Source organism: Pinus tabuliformis, chromosome 1_2 (assembly GCF_031772625.1).
Source record: "Pinus tabuliformis cultivar Carrire ecotype Pingquan chromosome 1_2, CPIR1, whole genome shotgun sequence".
Taxonomy (NCBI): domain Eukaryota; kingdom Viridiplantae; phylum Streptophyta; class Pinopsida; order Pinales; family Pinaceae; genus Pinus; species Pinus tabuliformis.
In genome coordinates, this window is record NC_142298.1 from 534,875,771 (window position 1) to 534,893,157 (window position 17,387).

At 33.7% G+C, this 17,387-nt stretch overlaps 1 pseudogene; it reads right to left on the minus strand.

Annotated features, from left to right (window-relative positions):
• Nucleotides 1-11,960: 11,960 nt before the first annotated feature.
• Nucleotides 11,961-13,171, minus strand: LOC149206700 (ethylene-responsive transcription factor ERF024-like; annotated as a pseudogene).
• Nucleotides 13,172-17,387: the final 4,216 nt, after the last annotated feature.

The following is a 17,387-nucleotide window of genomic DNA, read 5'->3' on the forward strand; positions in this document are numbered from 1 at the left end:
ATGCTTTGCAACCATGCTTGGAAAGGATTTTGTGGTTGTGACCAAGGTTGTTGCCAAGGATTCCAATTTGGTGGGGGCTGAAAATTCATAGAGTTATTAAACCCTTGATTTTGCTGCCCCTGCCAAGGTCTTCTTGCAACAAAACAAAGGGATTCAAGCGTACTTGGATCTTCTTGAAAGACTGCTTTGAGGCCAGGGATTGAAGGACATTCCTTGGTCTCATGGGTTTCTGAGCAAATTACACAGGTTTCCACAACTTGTGCTTCCAAGGGACATTCCCTTAAAGCATGCTTCTTTCTACACTTCGGGCAAAAGATGGTCATAGCCTCGGCTTCTGCTTTTTGTTTATTCTGAATCTTAAGGGTATCAATTTGTTCACTAAGACTCCCTAAGATGTCAGTTTTAAATTCATCTAGCATATTACCGATTTCAGCGCTACTCACTGATCCTGTTGCAGATTTATTTGCCCTAAGGAGAGAAGGATCTCTAGGCCCTTTTTGAGTTTTTGATTTGCCCCTTGAGAGATGGATACAAAGTTCTGCTATATCATTGAGAGAAAGTTGAGAAATATCCCCTTTCCCCATCATGTTTAAGATATCTATCCATTCATCCCTAATGGCTTTTAATAAGAGGGCTTTTAAGGTCTCTTCATCCAGGCTGCTCATCTTTGCTCTTTTTAAGTTATATTGAAACCTTTCAAGCAAATCTTCTAAGCTCTCATCTTCTTTTTGCATCATTTTAAAAACCTCATCCTTATGATTAGTAGGCATACAATAGTCCAAATACCTATCCAAAAAGGTCTGTTTCATTTCATCCCAGGTCCTAATGGATTGAGTAAGTAACCCCATGAACCATTTCAAAGCTTGATCTTTTAACGTTGATGGGAACAGTTTGAGTTTCTGAGTATCATCCAGATAGTCATAAGTTCGACACACAACTTCAAATTCAAACAAGAATGTTTCAGGGTCCTCAGTTCTTAATCCATGAAAATTTGGGAGGACGGATGGTGATATGTTTTTCATGGTGGCTCGAGAGTCCTCATCAACAATGGGAAACCCAAATGTGTTATCCCCATCTCTATTTCCTCCAATGGGACCTCTACCTCCTCCATTGTTATTGTTATTTCCTCCTCCTCCTCTACCTCTACCTCTACCGCCTCCTTCTTCCTCTGCCATGATGATTCTCCTAGGGATTTCAAAATCTTCTGGTTCTTCTACAAAGGGTGAATGAGAAGAGATTTCTCCTTCCTCTTCAGGTGAGTCTATTTCCTCAATTACAATTGGTTTTCTGGTCGGAGAAAGAGAAGAGTCTCTTCCTAGTTCAAACTCAATAGAAGGTATAGGAGAGTCAACTCTTGGCTCTTGAATTTCAGGACTAGGAGTTTCAGTTGGAGATAAGGGAGGTGTCTCTTGTCTATCTCTTGAAGCAGATGGACTTGTAAAAATTGAACTTCGAGCTCTAGCTAAAAACCTTCCCCTAGAATCTCTAGCTCTATGCATGTCAGTTTTTTATTTTATCTTCAAGTCAAGTTAATAGCTCTTTTTCTGATCTTCCAGTTCACTCTAGGTGCAAGAAGAGAGCATACTCAAGAGACTACTAAATTAATAACTTTCTCCTTTCTGATCCTCCAGATCACTCTAAAGTGCAAGAGGAGAGCATACTTAGATAGGCTATTAACTTCTTTCCTTGAAATTTTTTTATATTTTTTTTCTTCTAAGAATATGGCTACTTAATTTCACTTCCCCGGCAACGGCGCCAAAATGTTTAGTCAATTTAGTGTTATCTAAATTGCTAGTATTTATTGTCAACCCGGGGCTCGTAAGCTGATGAAGTGAGGGTGTACTATATGTACTTAAGTAACCTCTTAGAGTTTTTCTTATCGTTGGGGGTGTTGTTGTGGTTAATTATGTTCCTAAGATGGAGTGAGAATTTATAAACAAGTGAGTGATGGTGTGTGTGTAGAGTGAATCCTAAATGAGTGAAAGTGTGTGTTGAGTGATCTCTAACTATTTGCTTGAAAGGAAATGCTTGAAAAGAAGAAGTGAACTGAAATGACTTGAAATAAACTTGAAAGCAAATGACCACTACCAATGGCACTAGACACCGTTCAAGTTGCTGCTAATAAAAGAAAAGAGAGTCACTTTTAAAACCCAAGAATAAAGATTATCTCTCTATAACTCGATACTTCAAAGCACATGTACTGTGTAAAGCACGGAAAGAAAGTAGCTTAAGTGGAATTAGAAAAGTGAGAAAAATATGCTTGAAAGACTAATGATAATGATTTGCTATTTCTAATTCTCTACTTCAGCCATATGTACTATGGAAAGCATGATTAGAAAGTAGTGAGGAAATAGTCTAGGAAGCACTTTAAAATCAAAACTTCTACTTTAAAGACTAGTGGTAATGATTTACTCTTTCTAACTCGATGCTTCAAAGCACATGTACTGTGTAAAGCACGGATAGAAAGTAGTGAAAGAACAGTCCAAAAAGCACCCAAACTAGCTGCAAATTAGTGATATTTTGATCTTAAAAGATAATAGTTTATGATGAAGATCATTCATGTATGTTAACAGCTCTTTGAGAAATAAGATTAAAAATCAACTATAAAGACAAAGGCAGCACTTGAATTGTCAACTTCAAATACCATTAGCTGTAAAGCAAACACACACATGTAAAAATAAATCCCGGGCTAAAAGAAACCTGCAAAGAAATAACACTGATCAGCTTGAAAGAAAGGAAAACAAGTAAATGAAACTATACATGCTTAAGGAAATAAATAAGAAAATAACGAAATACTGCACATAAAATACTTTACAAAGGCTGAGATGAGCAGGGGCCCTCTGTTCATTCAGCCACAAGAAAACTCAGAGATCTGGAAACTTCAAAACGGTGCTATGTCTATTCCTCCATTTGCAAAAAGTATACAAAACAGAGTGCTGGAATAGCACTAGAAAACAGAGTTCACAAAGCTCTTAAATTCCATACAAGTTCAGAAAATTACAACTAATAAAAAGTTCCTTGAGCGTACGCAGACGCAGCAATTTATAGGAGTTTCTAAGATAGCCTACTCGTACAGCTAATTAACAGAAAAACAATAAACAGTCATGCGTATTTATGGTCCCTTGACACATCACGGCTGCGTGGACGAGTTTAGTGGTTCTGTCGTCATGGATAATAAATCCCATGTTGGATTGCGTCCCCTGCCACCTGTAGAACATGGACAAATCACCATTTAAGATGACGTGACCAAGCAGCTCTCAATCACCGTTTAAACAGCCTTGAGTTGACCGTAACTTAACCAGCTTTGACCATGGGTGAAGATGACGTGGATGGCTGGAACAATGGGACAGGAACCTCGAGCACGTTGATACCTGAGTGCCCATGTGGCTCATCTAGCAAACCGACACGTGGATCATTGTGTTTAACAAAAAGGCTGCAGGATCTTCAGATAGCTGCGGGATCATCAGATAGCTGCGGGATTCCTGCAAGTAAGTCAAAATCTAAACAAATAGTCATCCATTAGCAAAACTTGCTTGATCATGCTTATTGACACCTAATGTAATGATCTGAGAGGTTTCATGGTGAAAATGAGGCAAAAGTGAAGGAAAGATAAGGAAGAACTGAGGAAAATGGTAGACAAGTAGGTGTAGAATAGAGGCTCTACATGAACTGTTAGATCTGGTGGAGAGAGATCGACGGTTGACAGGAAAGGAGCATGTTTCCAAGTCGGGAAGTGTTGTGACCGTTGGATCTTGAATAGATCAACAGTGTAGAAGTACTGATGAATCTTTTGAAAGGTGGATCTCAAACTTTTTAAATTGTGGTTTGTGTTATCATCGGGTCTAGATTAGTGGAAGTTTAGCGGAATTCTACGACTTTTGGAGGGGTCTGTTAGCTTAGCGATCTAAAGTTGTCAGTGGATGATAGAGAGCCCTTTGGATTTTAACACTCCTTCCTGTTTAAAATTTTTTGGAAGTCTGTGAGAATTGGTTTGATCCTGGATTTTGTTTTTCTTGTTGATGGCATTCCCACAACAGGCTGGTTCTTGTTTGGGTCTTTGCACTTGCAAAGACGTGTAATATATGTAATGCATTTGTACGGTTAATAGAAGGCTCCATTCTTACTTGATCAAAAAAAAGAGGAAATTTTATACCACAAAAAAAATGTCATTTGATGCCTCAAAATGCTCCTGAAGGGTTTTAAACCCTAGTTTTCCAAACTAAGTCTTACTAGTCAAAATGGGCCTATGAGTTGATTCCTCCACTTTTCCACTTTGATAACATCAATATGGGTGGAACAAAATATAATGATCTAATCCATATCACTTGGAAAGCCCATGAAAATGTAAAGTAAATATGAGTACATGGTCCCATATTCAAATCTATGGTTTCTTACCCGTGGCCACATGCTAGCAAGAAGCATGGTTTACCTAGGGGTTATAGTGATAGTGGTCATAATCAACCCTTTTCATGCTAGTATGAGATTGGCCCAATTGTCGATCCCACTAGATAATTAAAAAAAAATAAAAACAATAAAGGCATCACAAAGCTATTAGTTTGAGTGATTCTTTGGTTATTATAAACTAGAGGATTCGAAGATATAGGATGCTTTTTTTGGTTTAGTTGTAATATTTGAACAATTTAAAACACTAGAAAATGTGTCCATGACCATCTCATTTGATCATATTGTTAGGCAACTTAATACTACTACTATAATTTTATTAAATATGGTCCTAAAGAAGAAGTTGGGTCTTTAATATCGTAGGAAACAAATGATGGGGTCACTCCACCTGAATTATTTTCTTTCTTTTATGATGATTAGGAAGCTTTTACATTATATTTATTGATGGATTCAAGTTATCCTTTGCCATGTTTATATATGGTTCATGGTTCCCAAAGATTGGTGATCGCTATGTCCACAAAATATTTTTACCGAGCAGATCTTCTCAAAAGGACCACTCCTTGTCAGCTCAACCATTGAGCCTGAACTTGATAGTGTTGAGAGAATTAAACCCAACCTTTGTCCTTTTTTGTTAGTACATGAATACATTTTGTATTAGTACATGGATAACTTCATTCAAATACTATGCAGAAATTGTATTTATGAATCACCATCTTAGTCATATGTATATATAATTATTTTTATAGGTTATGAGGTATTAGAATAAGTTATCTGTATATATAATGATTTTTATAGGTTATGAGGTATTAGAACAGGTGATCCAATTGCAAGTTTTTTAAATAAGTATTTTTTCAATAAATTGTGTAGATTTTTTGCGTAGAGTTATATAAAATGTATTTAAAGAATAACATTGAGAATATAATAAAATATATGCAATAAGTAATTTCCCATTTTTTATAGCTAAGAGGAGAAAAATAAATTTAATATTAAATTATTTTATTGTTAATTTATTTAAGGTTGTAATTATTTTTTAAATGTGATTATCTCTCAATTTCTTTATGCTCCAGTGAATGTCGTGAATGTTATATACAAAGAAGTGGAGATATTATAATTTAATATTAAATTATTTTAATGTTAGTTTATTGAAGGTTGTAATTATTTTTTAAATGTCGTGAATGTTATATACAAAGAAGTGGAGATATTATAATTTAATATTAAATTATTTTAATGAGTTTATTTAAGGTTGTAATTATTTTTTAAATGTGATTCTCTCTCAATTTCTTTATGCTTCATGCCCGAGTGAATGTCGTGAATGTTGTATACAAAGAAGTGGAGATATTTATTTGTCAGGGGAGTAAAGAAAAAATATTATTTAAATATAGCACGGAAAAATTAGAATTTGTTATAATAAGGTTGGGATTAATCTTAATATAAATTATTGATCAAAGTCTTACATTTATTTTCTTTATCTATTATGTCATTTCCCTCATTACACACTTTATCTCTTAATCTAGTATACACATTTCTTTAAATAACTTAATGATGAATTTAATTCAATTATTAAAGTTATTTTATACATGTACCTAACATACTAATAATATGTTTATCTACCATGATTGGCCTATCAGCACCACTCTACAACACACTACTATCCATGTGTAAGGGAAAGTGTGATACTCTCTCTTTTTCTTGTTTCTTTTTTATATATTAAGTATTTCTTACATGATTGAGTTGTTGATAGAACCATTAGATCTCCTAATATCTCAATCTAATACTTACATGCCATTTCTCACTTTTTTTATATCTCTGTGAAATCATAATGTTGTTATTGAGTGTGACTTCATTTCCTCCTTACCTTCATTCACATTCTTTTGCATACCTACTTGCTTGCATCAATACACCTACATGCAATGGCACACAAATAGTTCAATCCCACCCCTTTATAAGGGAAACTAGGCCTTCATGTAGCTTTATAGAACTAGCTTTCTTACATGATAATTTGTTGGGGAATTATAGCTTATTTCCTTTTCCACAGTTCTACAAACATCTCAATCGACCCCTTTCTCAATGTCACTTATTATAAGGAACTAGTTTTTCTTATCTCTTATTTTAGTTTGAATTTTTTTAATTATTACTATTATCCCCTTCTTTCCTTTAGATTATCATCTTCCATTGTCTTAGCTACTTATGAGGCCTTAATTTGTCTTTATGTTAATTCATAACTCTTCGATTTCACTATATCACTACTTTTTCGACCGAGAAAAATGTAATATATAAAATTTTCACATCACACATTTTATACGTATACACCCTTGCTATATGCATCATGGGGTAATTACAAATGTTGAAGAGAGAGAGAGAAAGAGAGAGAGAGAGAGGAACAAGTTATTTACTAGAAACTAGTTGTTAGGGAATGCTCCTATATTGTAAGCATCAAGCAATCAAGATGGAACTCAATAGCATTGTTAGTAATTATATGTATAGAAATAATAAACATCTTGTTTAGATCATTACAAAGATGACATGCCTTGGTGGTATCTAAATACCCCATGAAGATGCACTTTCAAGTCCTTGAATCGAGCTTTCTTCTTTGTTTCTTGGGAATCAAGGCATAAAAGGTGAAACAAAAGACCTTGAGATGCCTTACCAAAGGAATGTGACTATACCACATTTCAGGAGTCATATTTCTGAGAACATGAAATGGATATCTATTTTCCACATCTACTGTACAATAAAACCACAACATCCCAAAGCATTAACTTTATATTTTCCCAAGGACTTTTTACAACATGTTAACTTTACATTTTCCCAAGGATTTATTAAGTTTTAATAAGAAAATAAAGTAAATATAAGTGAAAGAGTTCAAAGAGAAGTAAATTCAATCAAAGAAAATGAGATCAAACTAAAAGAAAAAGAAACATGTGAGGAAAAGGATAAATGAAAGAAAAATTTGAAAAGTATCCCCCTTCAATATTGATTATGAGAAACTAGGCTCCAAGGAAATGAGGAGATAACATCAATATAAATCCAAAGAAGAAGAAAATGAAGAAGGAAGGGGTGATTTTTTTTTTAAAACCTGGGGGTCGTCAAGGCCTCAACATTGGTGCATGAGGATTATACACACACACAAACACATATATATGAACCATTTAATAAATTTTAAAGTGGGTTTAAGCAGAGGCATAAATAAGTTTTCAAAACTTATGGTAGTAAAATTTCTTTTGAAGTGTGTAATTAATAAAGGCATCCAAAAAACCCAATCCCTACATCTGTCCACAAAGAGCTCACATGGAAATCTTGTGAAAATGTAAAATAAATATCAGTACAAGGTATCATGTTCAAATACCCAATTTCTTACCCATCGCCACATGTTAAGCGTGGCATGGTTTAGTTAAGAATTTTAGTGGTAAAAACTAAAATTAACCTTTTGTCATATGAATATAAGACTAACCTAATTATCAATTCTAACATACATTAAAAAATTAAAAATAACTAAATTAATCACAAACTATTGGTTTTATTGATTCTTTGGTTGTCAAAAACTAAAGGATTAAAATATATAAGATGAATATATAAGATGAATATTTTGGGTTTAATTGTATTAATTGAACCACTTAAAATATTGCAAATTGTTTCCATAATTATCACGCTCAATCATATTATTAGTGGTTAATAGTACTACTAGAAATATATTAAAGGATGGTCCTAAGGATGTAGTTGACTCTCTAGTATTGTAGGAAATAAATGAGGGGATCACTCCACCTCTCTCCTTTTCTTCTTTTTATCATGATAAAGAATTTTTTGCATTATATTTATTAACAGATTCAAGCTCGCATTTGTCATTTTTGTATTAGTGCATGAATATCTTAATCATATTAAGTAGAAATTTTATTTATGAGTCACCAACTTAGTCATATGTATGTATAAGGATTATTATAGGTTATGAGCTATTACAATAGATGATGCAATTGCAAATTTTTTAAATAGGTATTTTTCAAGAATTTTGGTAAGTTTTCTATGGGAGTTATGTAAAATGTATTTAAAGGATAGTTTTAAGAATAAAAGAAAAGATGTAATTTCTTATTTTTATAAATAATAATTTATAAATGTTTTTATGAAGAAAAATAATTTTGATATTAAATAATTTTTATGTTAATTTATATTTAAGTTTGTGATTATTTTGTTAATGTGATTATTTTTCAATTTCTTTATGTATCAATGTATGTTATGAATGTTGTATAGGATGAAGTGAAGATAGTTTTTTTTCATGTGAGTAATGAACAAAGATTATTTTAATTTATCATGGAAAAATGATAATTTATTAAGCTAAGGTTGGGATTATTTTTAATTCCAACCATTGGTCATAGTCTTACACCTGTTCCCTTTATCTATTATGTCATTTCCATCATTACACAATTTATGTCCTAATCTAATATACACATTTCTTTATATAATTCAATGATGAAGTTAATACGCTTTTTCAAGCTATTTTAGACATGTACCTTCTATACCAATAACATTTTTATCTCCCATGATTGACCTATGAGCACCACTTTACAACAGACTGACATATATGTGGAATGGAATTAAAACCCTCTCACTTTTTGACATTTCTTTTTTATATATTAAGTATTCCTTGCATTATTGAGTTGCTGATAGGACCATTAGCTCTTCTAATATAACTTGGTCTCATACTTTCATGCCACTTCTCAACTTTTTCATATCTCTTTGCAAGCATGATGTTGTTATTGATTGTCACTTTGTTTCCTCCTTACCTTCATCTGCATTCTTTTTTTTTTATCTTCTTGGTTGAATGAATACACATGCATGCATTGGAGCTTAGACAGTTTAGTGTCATCCCTTTATAATAGAAACAAGGTCTTCATGTTGCTTGATATACCTAGCTTTGAGACATGATGATATGCTGGGGAATTATAGTTTATTGCAATTTTCAATTTAGAAACATCCCCATGAATCCCCTTTCTCAATGTCACTTATCAAATGTCACTAAATTTTTTGCCTTCTTATTCTAGTTTGAAATTATGTGATTATTAATACTAGCCCCTTATTTTATTTTCTTAACTACTTATGAGGCCTTATTTACGCTTCTTGTTTAGTCATAAATCCTTAACATTACCATATCACTACTCTTTCCATGGAGAGAAATGCAATATATAAAATTTGCACATCACAATTTTATACATATACACCCTTCCTACATGCATCATGGGGCAATTGCAAATGTTAAATCTCCCCCTTTGAGTGAATCTTCTATATATTTTTATTTTGTAGCATTTCCTAAGGATGTAGTTGGCTCTCTATTATTGTGATTAGTTATGTCCTTGTCACACTATGTGAGTAGTGATTTTGTTTCCTAATCCATTTTATATTGCAAATAAAATGTACTTTTCCACCTATCATAAATGGTTAATTTTTAAACACATGATATGGAATTCAAATATGATATATTGATATGAAGAAAGAGTTCCTTTTACCCTTGCTTGCTTATGACATTGGAGCATTTCCTAACAACTAGTTTCCTATAAATGGGTTGTTCCTCTCTTTCTCTCTCTCCATGTGTGTCTGTGTGTGATTTTATACATTCATTGATCAATGTATTATAATATTAGTCATGTACATTAGTCCCAGATTTTCTCTTGGATCTTACTCAATTTATCATGTCCATCTTCCTCCTTACTTAAGGAGATTTTGTAGTTTTTATGCATAATTCTTAGTTACTAGTTTGGATCTTTCCCTTTATATTTTGGGCTTGGACATTGCATCTCGGGGTGGTTTTAGAGTTCTTTCTCTTCTCAATTTTATCGATCTTCTTCCCAAATCCCCACCTAAAAGAAGGGATTTAGCATAAATTGCAAAAATCATATAATTTTTTATCTCAAATTAGTTCTCTATCCATTATTATCCTTGTTCAAGGAGGTGTTTTAGTTTATATTTATGTTTTTTCATTGGTTTAGGTCTTGCCTCTCAATTTTTGGCTTCGAGACTAGGTTGTACCATCATTGTAATGATTTCACTCTTCTTACCTTGTTTAGTATTCTTCTTAGATCCTCACCTAAAAGGAAGGATTCCAATTCAAAATGTAAAGTAGGAAGAGCATCCTTCTATTGGGAAAATGTGTTACATCTAATTTTATTGCATTTAATTATACATATTATCATGTTGTTAGCTTTGTTTTATTATGTATATGTGTTTGTGAATATTTAAAAACTTATTAGCATTTGTAGGAGTCCAAGTGTCTTTTACACATACCAAGGAGGCCCAAATCTACACAATTTTATTGCTTATTATGTGCCTTTTCCATGTAGCATTTTTTTTTTTCTATGTTCATATAATTAAGGGGTTTTAAGCAACTACATAATCAATTGACTCTCTTTATCCCATAAAGTAACTCTAGAATAAACCCCCCAATTCTTGATGAATTTTGTTTGCATTTAGGTTGAGCAAAAAAATGGAAATGTTACATATTCACTCTTGTATTCACAACTTTCATAATGAAATGAGTTTTGTATGAACGAATAAAATGTGTATCTCCAAGATCTCATAGCTACTCCATTGTACCAAGTCTTACCATCCTATTATATCTATAGTAACTAAGCCAACACTACTTTTCCAATGAGTTGGCATGTCCCCAATTATATCTTTGATCTCTTTGAGGAGATTTAAGTAAAATGTATTTATATTATTGAAAAGCAATCCTCTACCTTTTTCATTTAAATTGAAAACACTATCTTTATAAAAATGATCCAAATTCATTTAAATTATCAACTTTATTTCAAAATATTTTGTAATAATTTTGATATACTTAGAAACAAATAACAAAAATAATATATATATATATATATATATATAACCTAATATATGATATAATACCATTATCTTTGGGTCTAGAGTATGCCCTAAAGCTGCTTCTACTTGGCTAAGAGCTCCTCTTTATAAAAATGATCCAAATTCATTTAAATTATCAACTTTATTTCAAAATATTTTGTAATAATTTTGATATACTTAGAAACAAATAACAAAAATTATATATATATATATATATATATATATATATATATATATATATATATATATATATAACCTAATATATGATATAATATCATTATCTTTGGGCCTAGAGTATGCCCTAAAGCTGCTTCTACTTGGCTAAGAGCTCCTCTTCCTAGGACGTAAGGAAATAGGTTAAGGGCCCAAGACCCAGAGACATCTAGCAGGAGTGAAAGCCTACCCCCAAGCCTACCCCGTTATGGACCACCAACAAGTTATTCCAAGTGATCCGGTTTTCCTTGAATAACGGTGATGAGTCAACCTGCATTCACGATTAGTACCTAGAGATGATTGTCCTCATTGCTAATTTGATAACTGAATTATGATAAATTTTCCCATCTGTGAAAAAAATTACCATCTATATGTGTATAAAAACTACCTTTATCATTTTTTATTATTTTTTTCCGAGATGATATAAAACTTCCATCGACTTGGATAGTTTTTGGAATTCTACAACGTCGCACAGGGAAAATTGAAACACCTTCCATTTGGAATGTTAGGAAAAACTTGCGACATCCATTTATTAGATGGATGCAAAATAAAGTACATTTATGTAACTTTATACTTTGTAATTTGACTTATCTTTGCTTCAAGATTTACAAATGTTCACGATTTAGTCCTCTTTGTAATTTGACTTTATCTTATGCTTCCAGAGATGGAAACGTCTACGTTGTTAGAATGACAAGGGATAAGATGCATCAGTGTAGCTTTATACGAACTATCAGCGGTTTCCGTTTCAGAAGCCATACCAAAGAAAGCCTTCCTCCAAATTATGTTCGTCTTCATTAATACCACAGAGAGGAGGGGGAGAAAGCATAAGAGCTTCTGCCAAATTCGTAAATAAGTTAAGTGACTCAAACACCGCTACACGCTCACCGATGCCTTCTGTTGGGTTACAAACTGAGGAGGAATTACCAGAATCCGTTTGCCCTGATACCTCGGCACTTGCTGTCTCAAAGCCCGAGTTAATTGTTGTGCATAGTAATTGGTGCGACGAGGAAGCCGAGGGCTCATTACTTACTGGATGGTTTCTTGGACTTCTCCTTTCTTGTTTCTTGCGATTGAACACAACGGCTGCTTCTGCAGCGGCAGCCTGAATGTCCCTCGGAGACAAAGAAATCGGTCGTGGGAGGAAATCGATGAGCTCTGGGAAATTAAGCAACGCACGCTTCTTGCCCTTCAGGTGGAAAGCAGCGACATCGTGAGCTCGAGCAGCCATTTCTGGCGTATCGAAGGAGCCGAGCCAGATTCGCGTTTTCTTTTTCGGTTCGCGAATTTCAGACACCCATTTCCCCAACTACGACGACGCACGCCTCTGTACCCTGGATACTGCACCTTTAACGTTCTGTCCTGTGCCGGGGAAGTGGCAGCCCCCTTTTGCTTTCGAAACCTCTTCATCCCATCCTTAGTTGTCGATGCAGATTTGTTGCTTGCTCGTGTGTCATGAGATTGCTTATCCATATACAATTCTGGGGAAAAGTTTTAGCCGGTAGGACGCTACTACATAGGGGTATGATGGCTTGTGGAGTAATTGGGCATATGAGTATGGAATTGCAGGCGGGTATGATGTTTTGTGGGGTAAATGGACGTTTAAATATGGAATTGCAGGCGGTTGTTTGGCATCCATAACAGCTAGATTACAGAGGTTGTGATTGCAACTAAGGAAGCTCAGACTGAGTGGAGTAGAGGTATAGTCCTTGAATCGTTGTCTTATTACAGACACACCTTACGCGCTATATTGCAGCGTGGACTGTACATTCCAGTTAATTCCAGGGACTTCTTCTAACTTGTATGGTCTTATCTATTATGTATGTTATCGATCAAACCCAAACCGAACTCTGCTCGCTCATCCACTTGCAAAGCCCAAAACAAATCCTTCTTCGGCGAAACTGCTTCTTTCACTTCTATGGTCGTTTACTTTGTTAAAAAGGAAAAAAACAAGCGACTATATTAAATGGAGAATATGTCTTATACCAAAAAGTAATTAAAAAAATGGACAATATTAAATAGTTTTAATAATAAATTATTCATAATTCGTTTTAGAAATTAAGCTATCTTAATAGGTGTTTTGGTTGGATGGAGCTTTGTACCATCTTCATCCTAGCATTTCAATATGTGGAAGTTATTATATTAAGCTAATTTCAATTTAAAATTAATTAAATTATAAAAACTAAAAATTATTCATAATTTTAATGGAAACTATAAAAAAATGGACAATATTAAATGTAGAATATGTTTCATATCAAAAAGAGATAAAATAAAATAGTTTTTAATAATAAATTATTCATAATTCGTTTTAAAAATTAAAATATTTTAATGGGTGTTTTGGTTGGATGGAGCTTTGTACAACCTTCATCATAGCATTTCAATAGGTGGAAGTTATTATATTGAGCTAATTTCAATTTAAATTTAATCAAATTATAAAAAAATATAAAAATAAAATAAAAATTATTCATAATTTTAATGGAAATTATTAATAATATATTGTATTAGTTTAGATTCATTTTAAATCTACTAAGTATCTATAATAGATCTACCAAGCACCGAGATCCAGAGTTAGTTGGATCTAGTACTCATACATTTTATTGGGCAAAACAATGAATTGTCGGAACTTGGAACCCAAAAACTACCAATGATAAATTATTTATTTTATTTTATTATTATTTAGCTAAGTCAAAATATTTAAATAAAGTAACATAACATAACAAGAAATTATAACATCTCTTCCATAATGAGTGTCTCTTAACACCAGCCTAGATCCATCGTAACACCGGATCTATCAAGCACCGAGAGGGATCAAATCTCTCGAGGTGCAAACCTACTTTTTGAGTGCCAAAGTTGAGGAAAGGTCTCCACCTCGAGAGATTTGATCCCTCTCGACACTTGATAGATCCGGTGTTAAGATGGATCTAGGTTGGTTTCAGTCATGTGCGGTCATACAAAATCTGTTGAACATCTAATTATTTTGATCATTTTAAATATGCTAAATATGTCTAAGATTAATTTGGTCAATTTAATTTACATTTCTTAGTTTATTGAGATGAGAGGGACTGTTAGTAACTTGAATGATGAAAAATTATGAAATACAAGTTTTGAGTGCAAAGTGTCAATGTAACAATTTTGATAGATAGAAAATGTGAATACTAAGAATATAGTCAATTACAAACAATCTTCATTGCAATCAATCTAAAACTATTTTCTTCTACTATTCCTATTGTTACACCTATTATTTTTTCCATTTTCTCATATCGATCATATGAAAAGAGTTGTTGGAATCATAGACCATTCAAATATTTAACTCGAGCTATTGTAGTAAACCACATACCTTGCCTCTGTTGCTCTCCAATATTAATAGTAGTTTTCTCCAAAGTCAATCATTGTGACTTATGGAGTGTTAAAACCCAAATAGTTTTCAATGGTAGTTATTTTCTATTACCGTGTTTGAATGCAAAGTAATTAACAATGTTGAATGATGGAAAATTGGAATAATAAGAATGTACCCAATTATAAATAGTTTATAGTTTCAAGAAGCAAACATTTGGGGTAAGAAAACATTTTATTTAGGATGAAAATTCAAGTATTGTATTTATGGTTGAATAATATTTATGTGCTTACATTGAGAGAGTGTGTGTTTTTGGGGTGAGAAGGAGAGACAAGGTGAGATAGAGATATATATGGGGGGCAGAGGGAAGAAGAGAGAGGCAAAGACAGGGAGGGAGGAAGATATATATATATATATATATATATATATATATATATATATATATATATATATATATATGGAGAGAGAAGGGGAGGGGAGAGAGAGAGAGAGGGAGGGGAAAGGGAGAGAGGAAGAGAGAGATAGATAGATATAGAGAGAGAGTGTGTATGTTTAGGCGTTGAGATAGAGAGATAGAGAAGGAGAGACAATGAAAGATAGAAGGAGGTAGAGATGTGCTTACACTAAAATAAATGCACACTATTAATCTAATTACTTTGAAATTAATATACATCATACATCTTGTTGCACCAAATCAAAAATCAACATCTACACTAAAATCCATGCATCTAGTGCAAACAATCAAATAGGATTAGAAATCAACAACTATACTAAAATCAATCCATCTAGTGCAATAAATCAAATAGGATTAGAAATCAATATCTACACTGAAACCAATGCATCTAATGCAAGCAATCAAATATGAGTAGAAATCAACATCTACATTGAAATCAATGCATCTAGTGTAAGGTATTAAAAACTAGGATGAATGCCACTTGAAAGTTGTAGTCCTCGAATAGATATTTCTAAAAAGGTATTGTGCACATCAAATGGAGATCATATGTCGAAGTTATGACCCCGTGAAGTTGATGTACCAATTTACCTAAACAAGGCCATACTTTGGTGCTTCATCTCCTAGGGTTATGTTTTTGGATGTTTTTGGTTTTCCATTGTTTCTCAATAATAAATAGGCCTTTAAACCTCATTGTAACACAATTCAGAGGCATGTAGTCACCACATCTCTTCTAAGAGATACGCTACCATCGTTTGAGCCAATCTTATTTCCATTTTGTTTATAAACATATTTCTGTATTTGATATTAATGAAATGAAGTGTTATTTTTGTTGCATCTTTGTATTAATGGTTATATCTTTAATTTGTTGCATTCATGTTTAAATTCTTATCAATGGTATTAAAACAGTCTGCTCTTTCTCTCTTTTTCTTTGCATGTCCTCAAAAAGGTCGGGATATAAGGAGTTAGGGCTTGAATTGGTCGAACAATTGCAAGACCATCCTGGCAAATCCTGATGGCCTCCCATGGAAAAATAAAATAACAATGAGGGGGCAAGAGATCCTATCAAAATCTTGCTCAAAGAAGCCCTCGAGCAACAAAGGGATGTGATAATGGACAACTTTTCCCAGATCCTTTCACAGTTACCCAGGGGCGATGCATCTACTTCCAACAGCTACTCTAGAAGCACCATACCCTTTAAGGTACAATTTAACTTTGACATTCCCATATTTGAGGGTTAGATAGATGCGGATGTCATAGATAAATGGTTAAATCTGCTAGAAGGATATTTTTTTGTTCATGATTTTTCTAGTCAGGAAAAGATTAATTTTTCTCTTCTCAAAGCTTTCCCCCACATCAAGGACTGGTGGGAAACCTACTGCGAGCAAAAGGATGAAATTATGCCCTCACTATTTTCGACTGCACCCACTTGGGATTCATTCTGGGATGCCATCAAGGAGAAGTACTACCCTATCGGGAGCTATGAGGATAAATACATGAAGTGGACCACATTGCGACAAATAAGGTACCAAGATGTGTTGAAGTTTACCAATGTTTTTCTTACCCTTCACACGAAGTTGGGTATCAAGGATTCTAAGAAACATTTAGTACTCAAATACCACGGTTGCCTACACAGGTACATCCAAGATGAGATGGAGTTCCTGGACATCTCCTCACTCAGAATGGTGTACCAATACGCTGTCAAGATTGAGTAGAATATTAAACAAAAAAAAGTGAGACTTTGGATCTACGAATCCAAAGCAGGGGAAAGGCGCCCCCAAACTACAGAGAAAAGGGAAAATCCAAGGCGGGGTGACCCAAGGTAACCCGTTGAAGCCGCAAGTAAAGAACAACACCACGAAGACAAAGAAGGACACGGGAAAGTGGTGTGAGTTCCATAAAATCCCCACTCACAACACAAGTGAGTGTGAGGCCAAGCAGTCACTGGTGGCCGAGCTGAAGGCTTCAGAGTCCAATGCATGTTTCGACTTTGAGTCAAAACCCAAGAAGGTGAATGACAAAGGGAAGCAGATCATTGATGCAGAGCCCAGTGCCATGGTGGCCTCCACCAAGATCCAGAAGATTGAACCTGAACATCCAGAAGAGGGAAAGCACCTATTTCACTCACATATGTGTGTGAAGGGT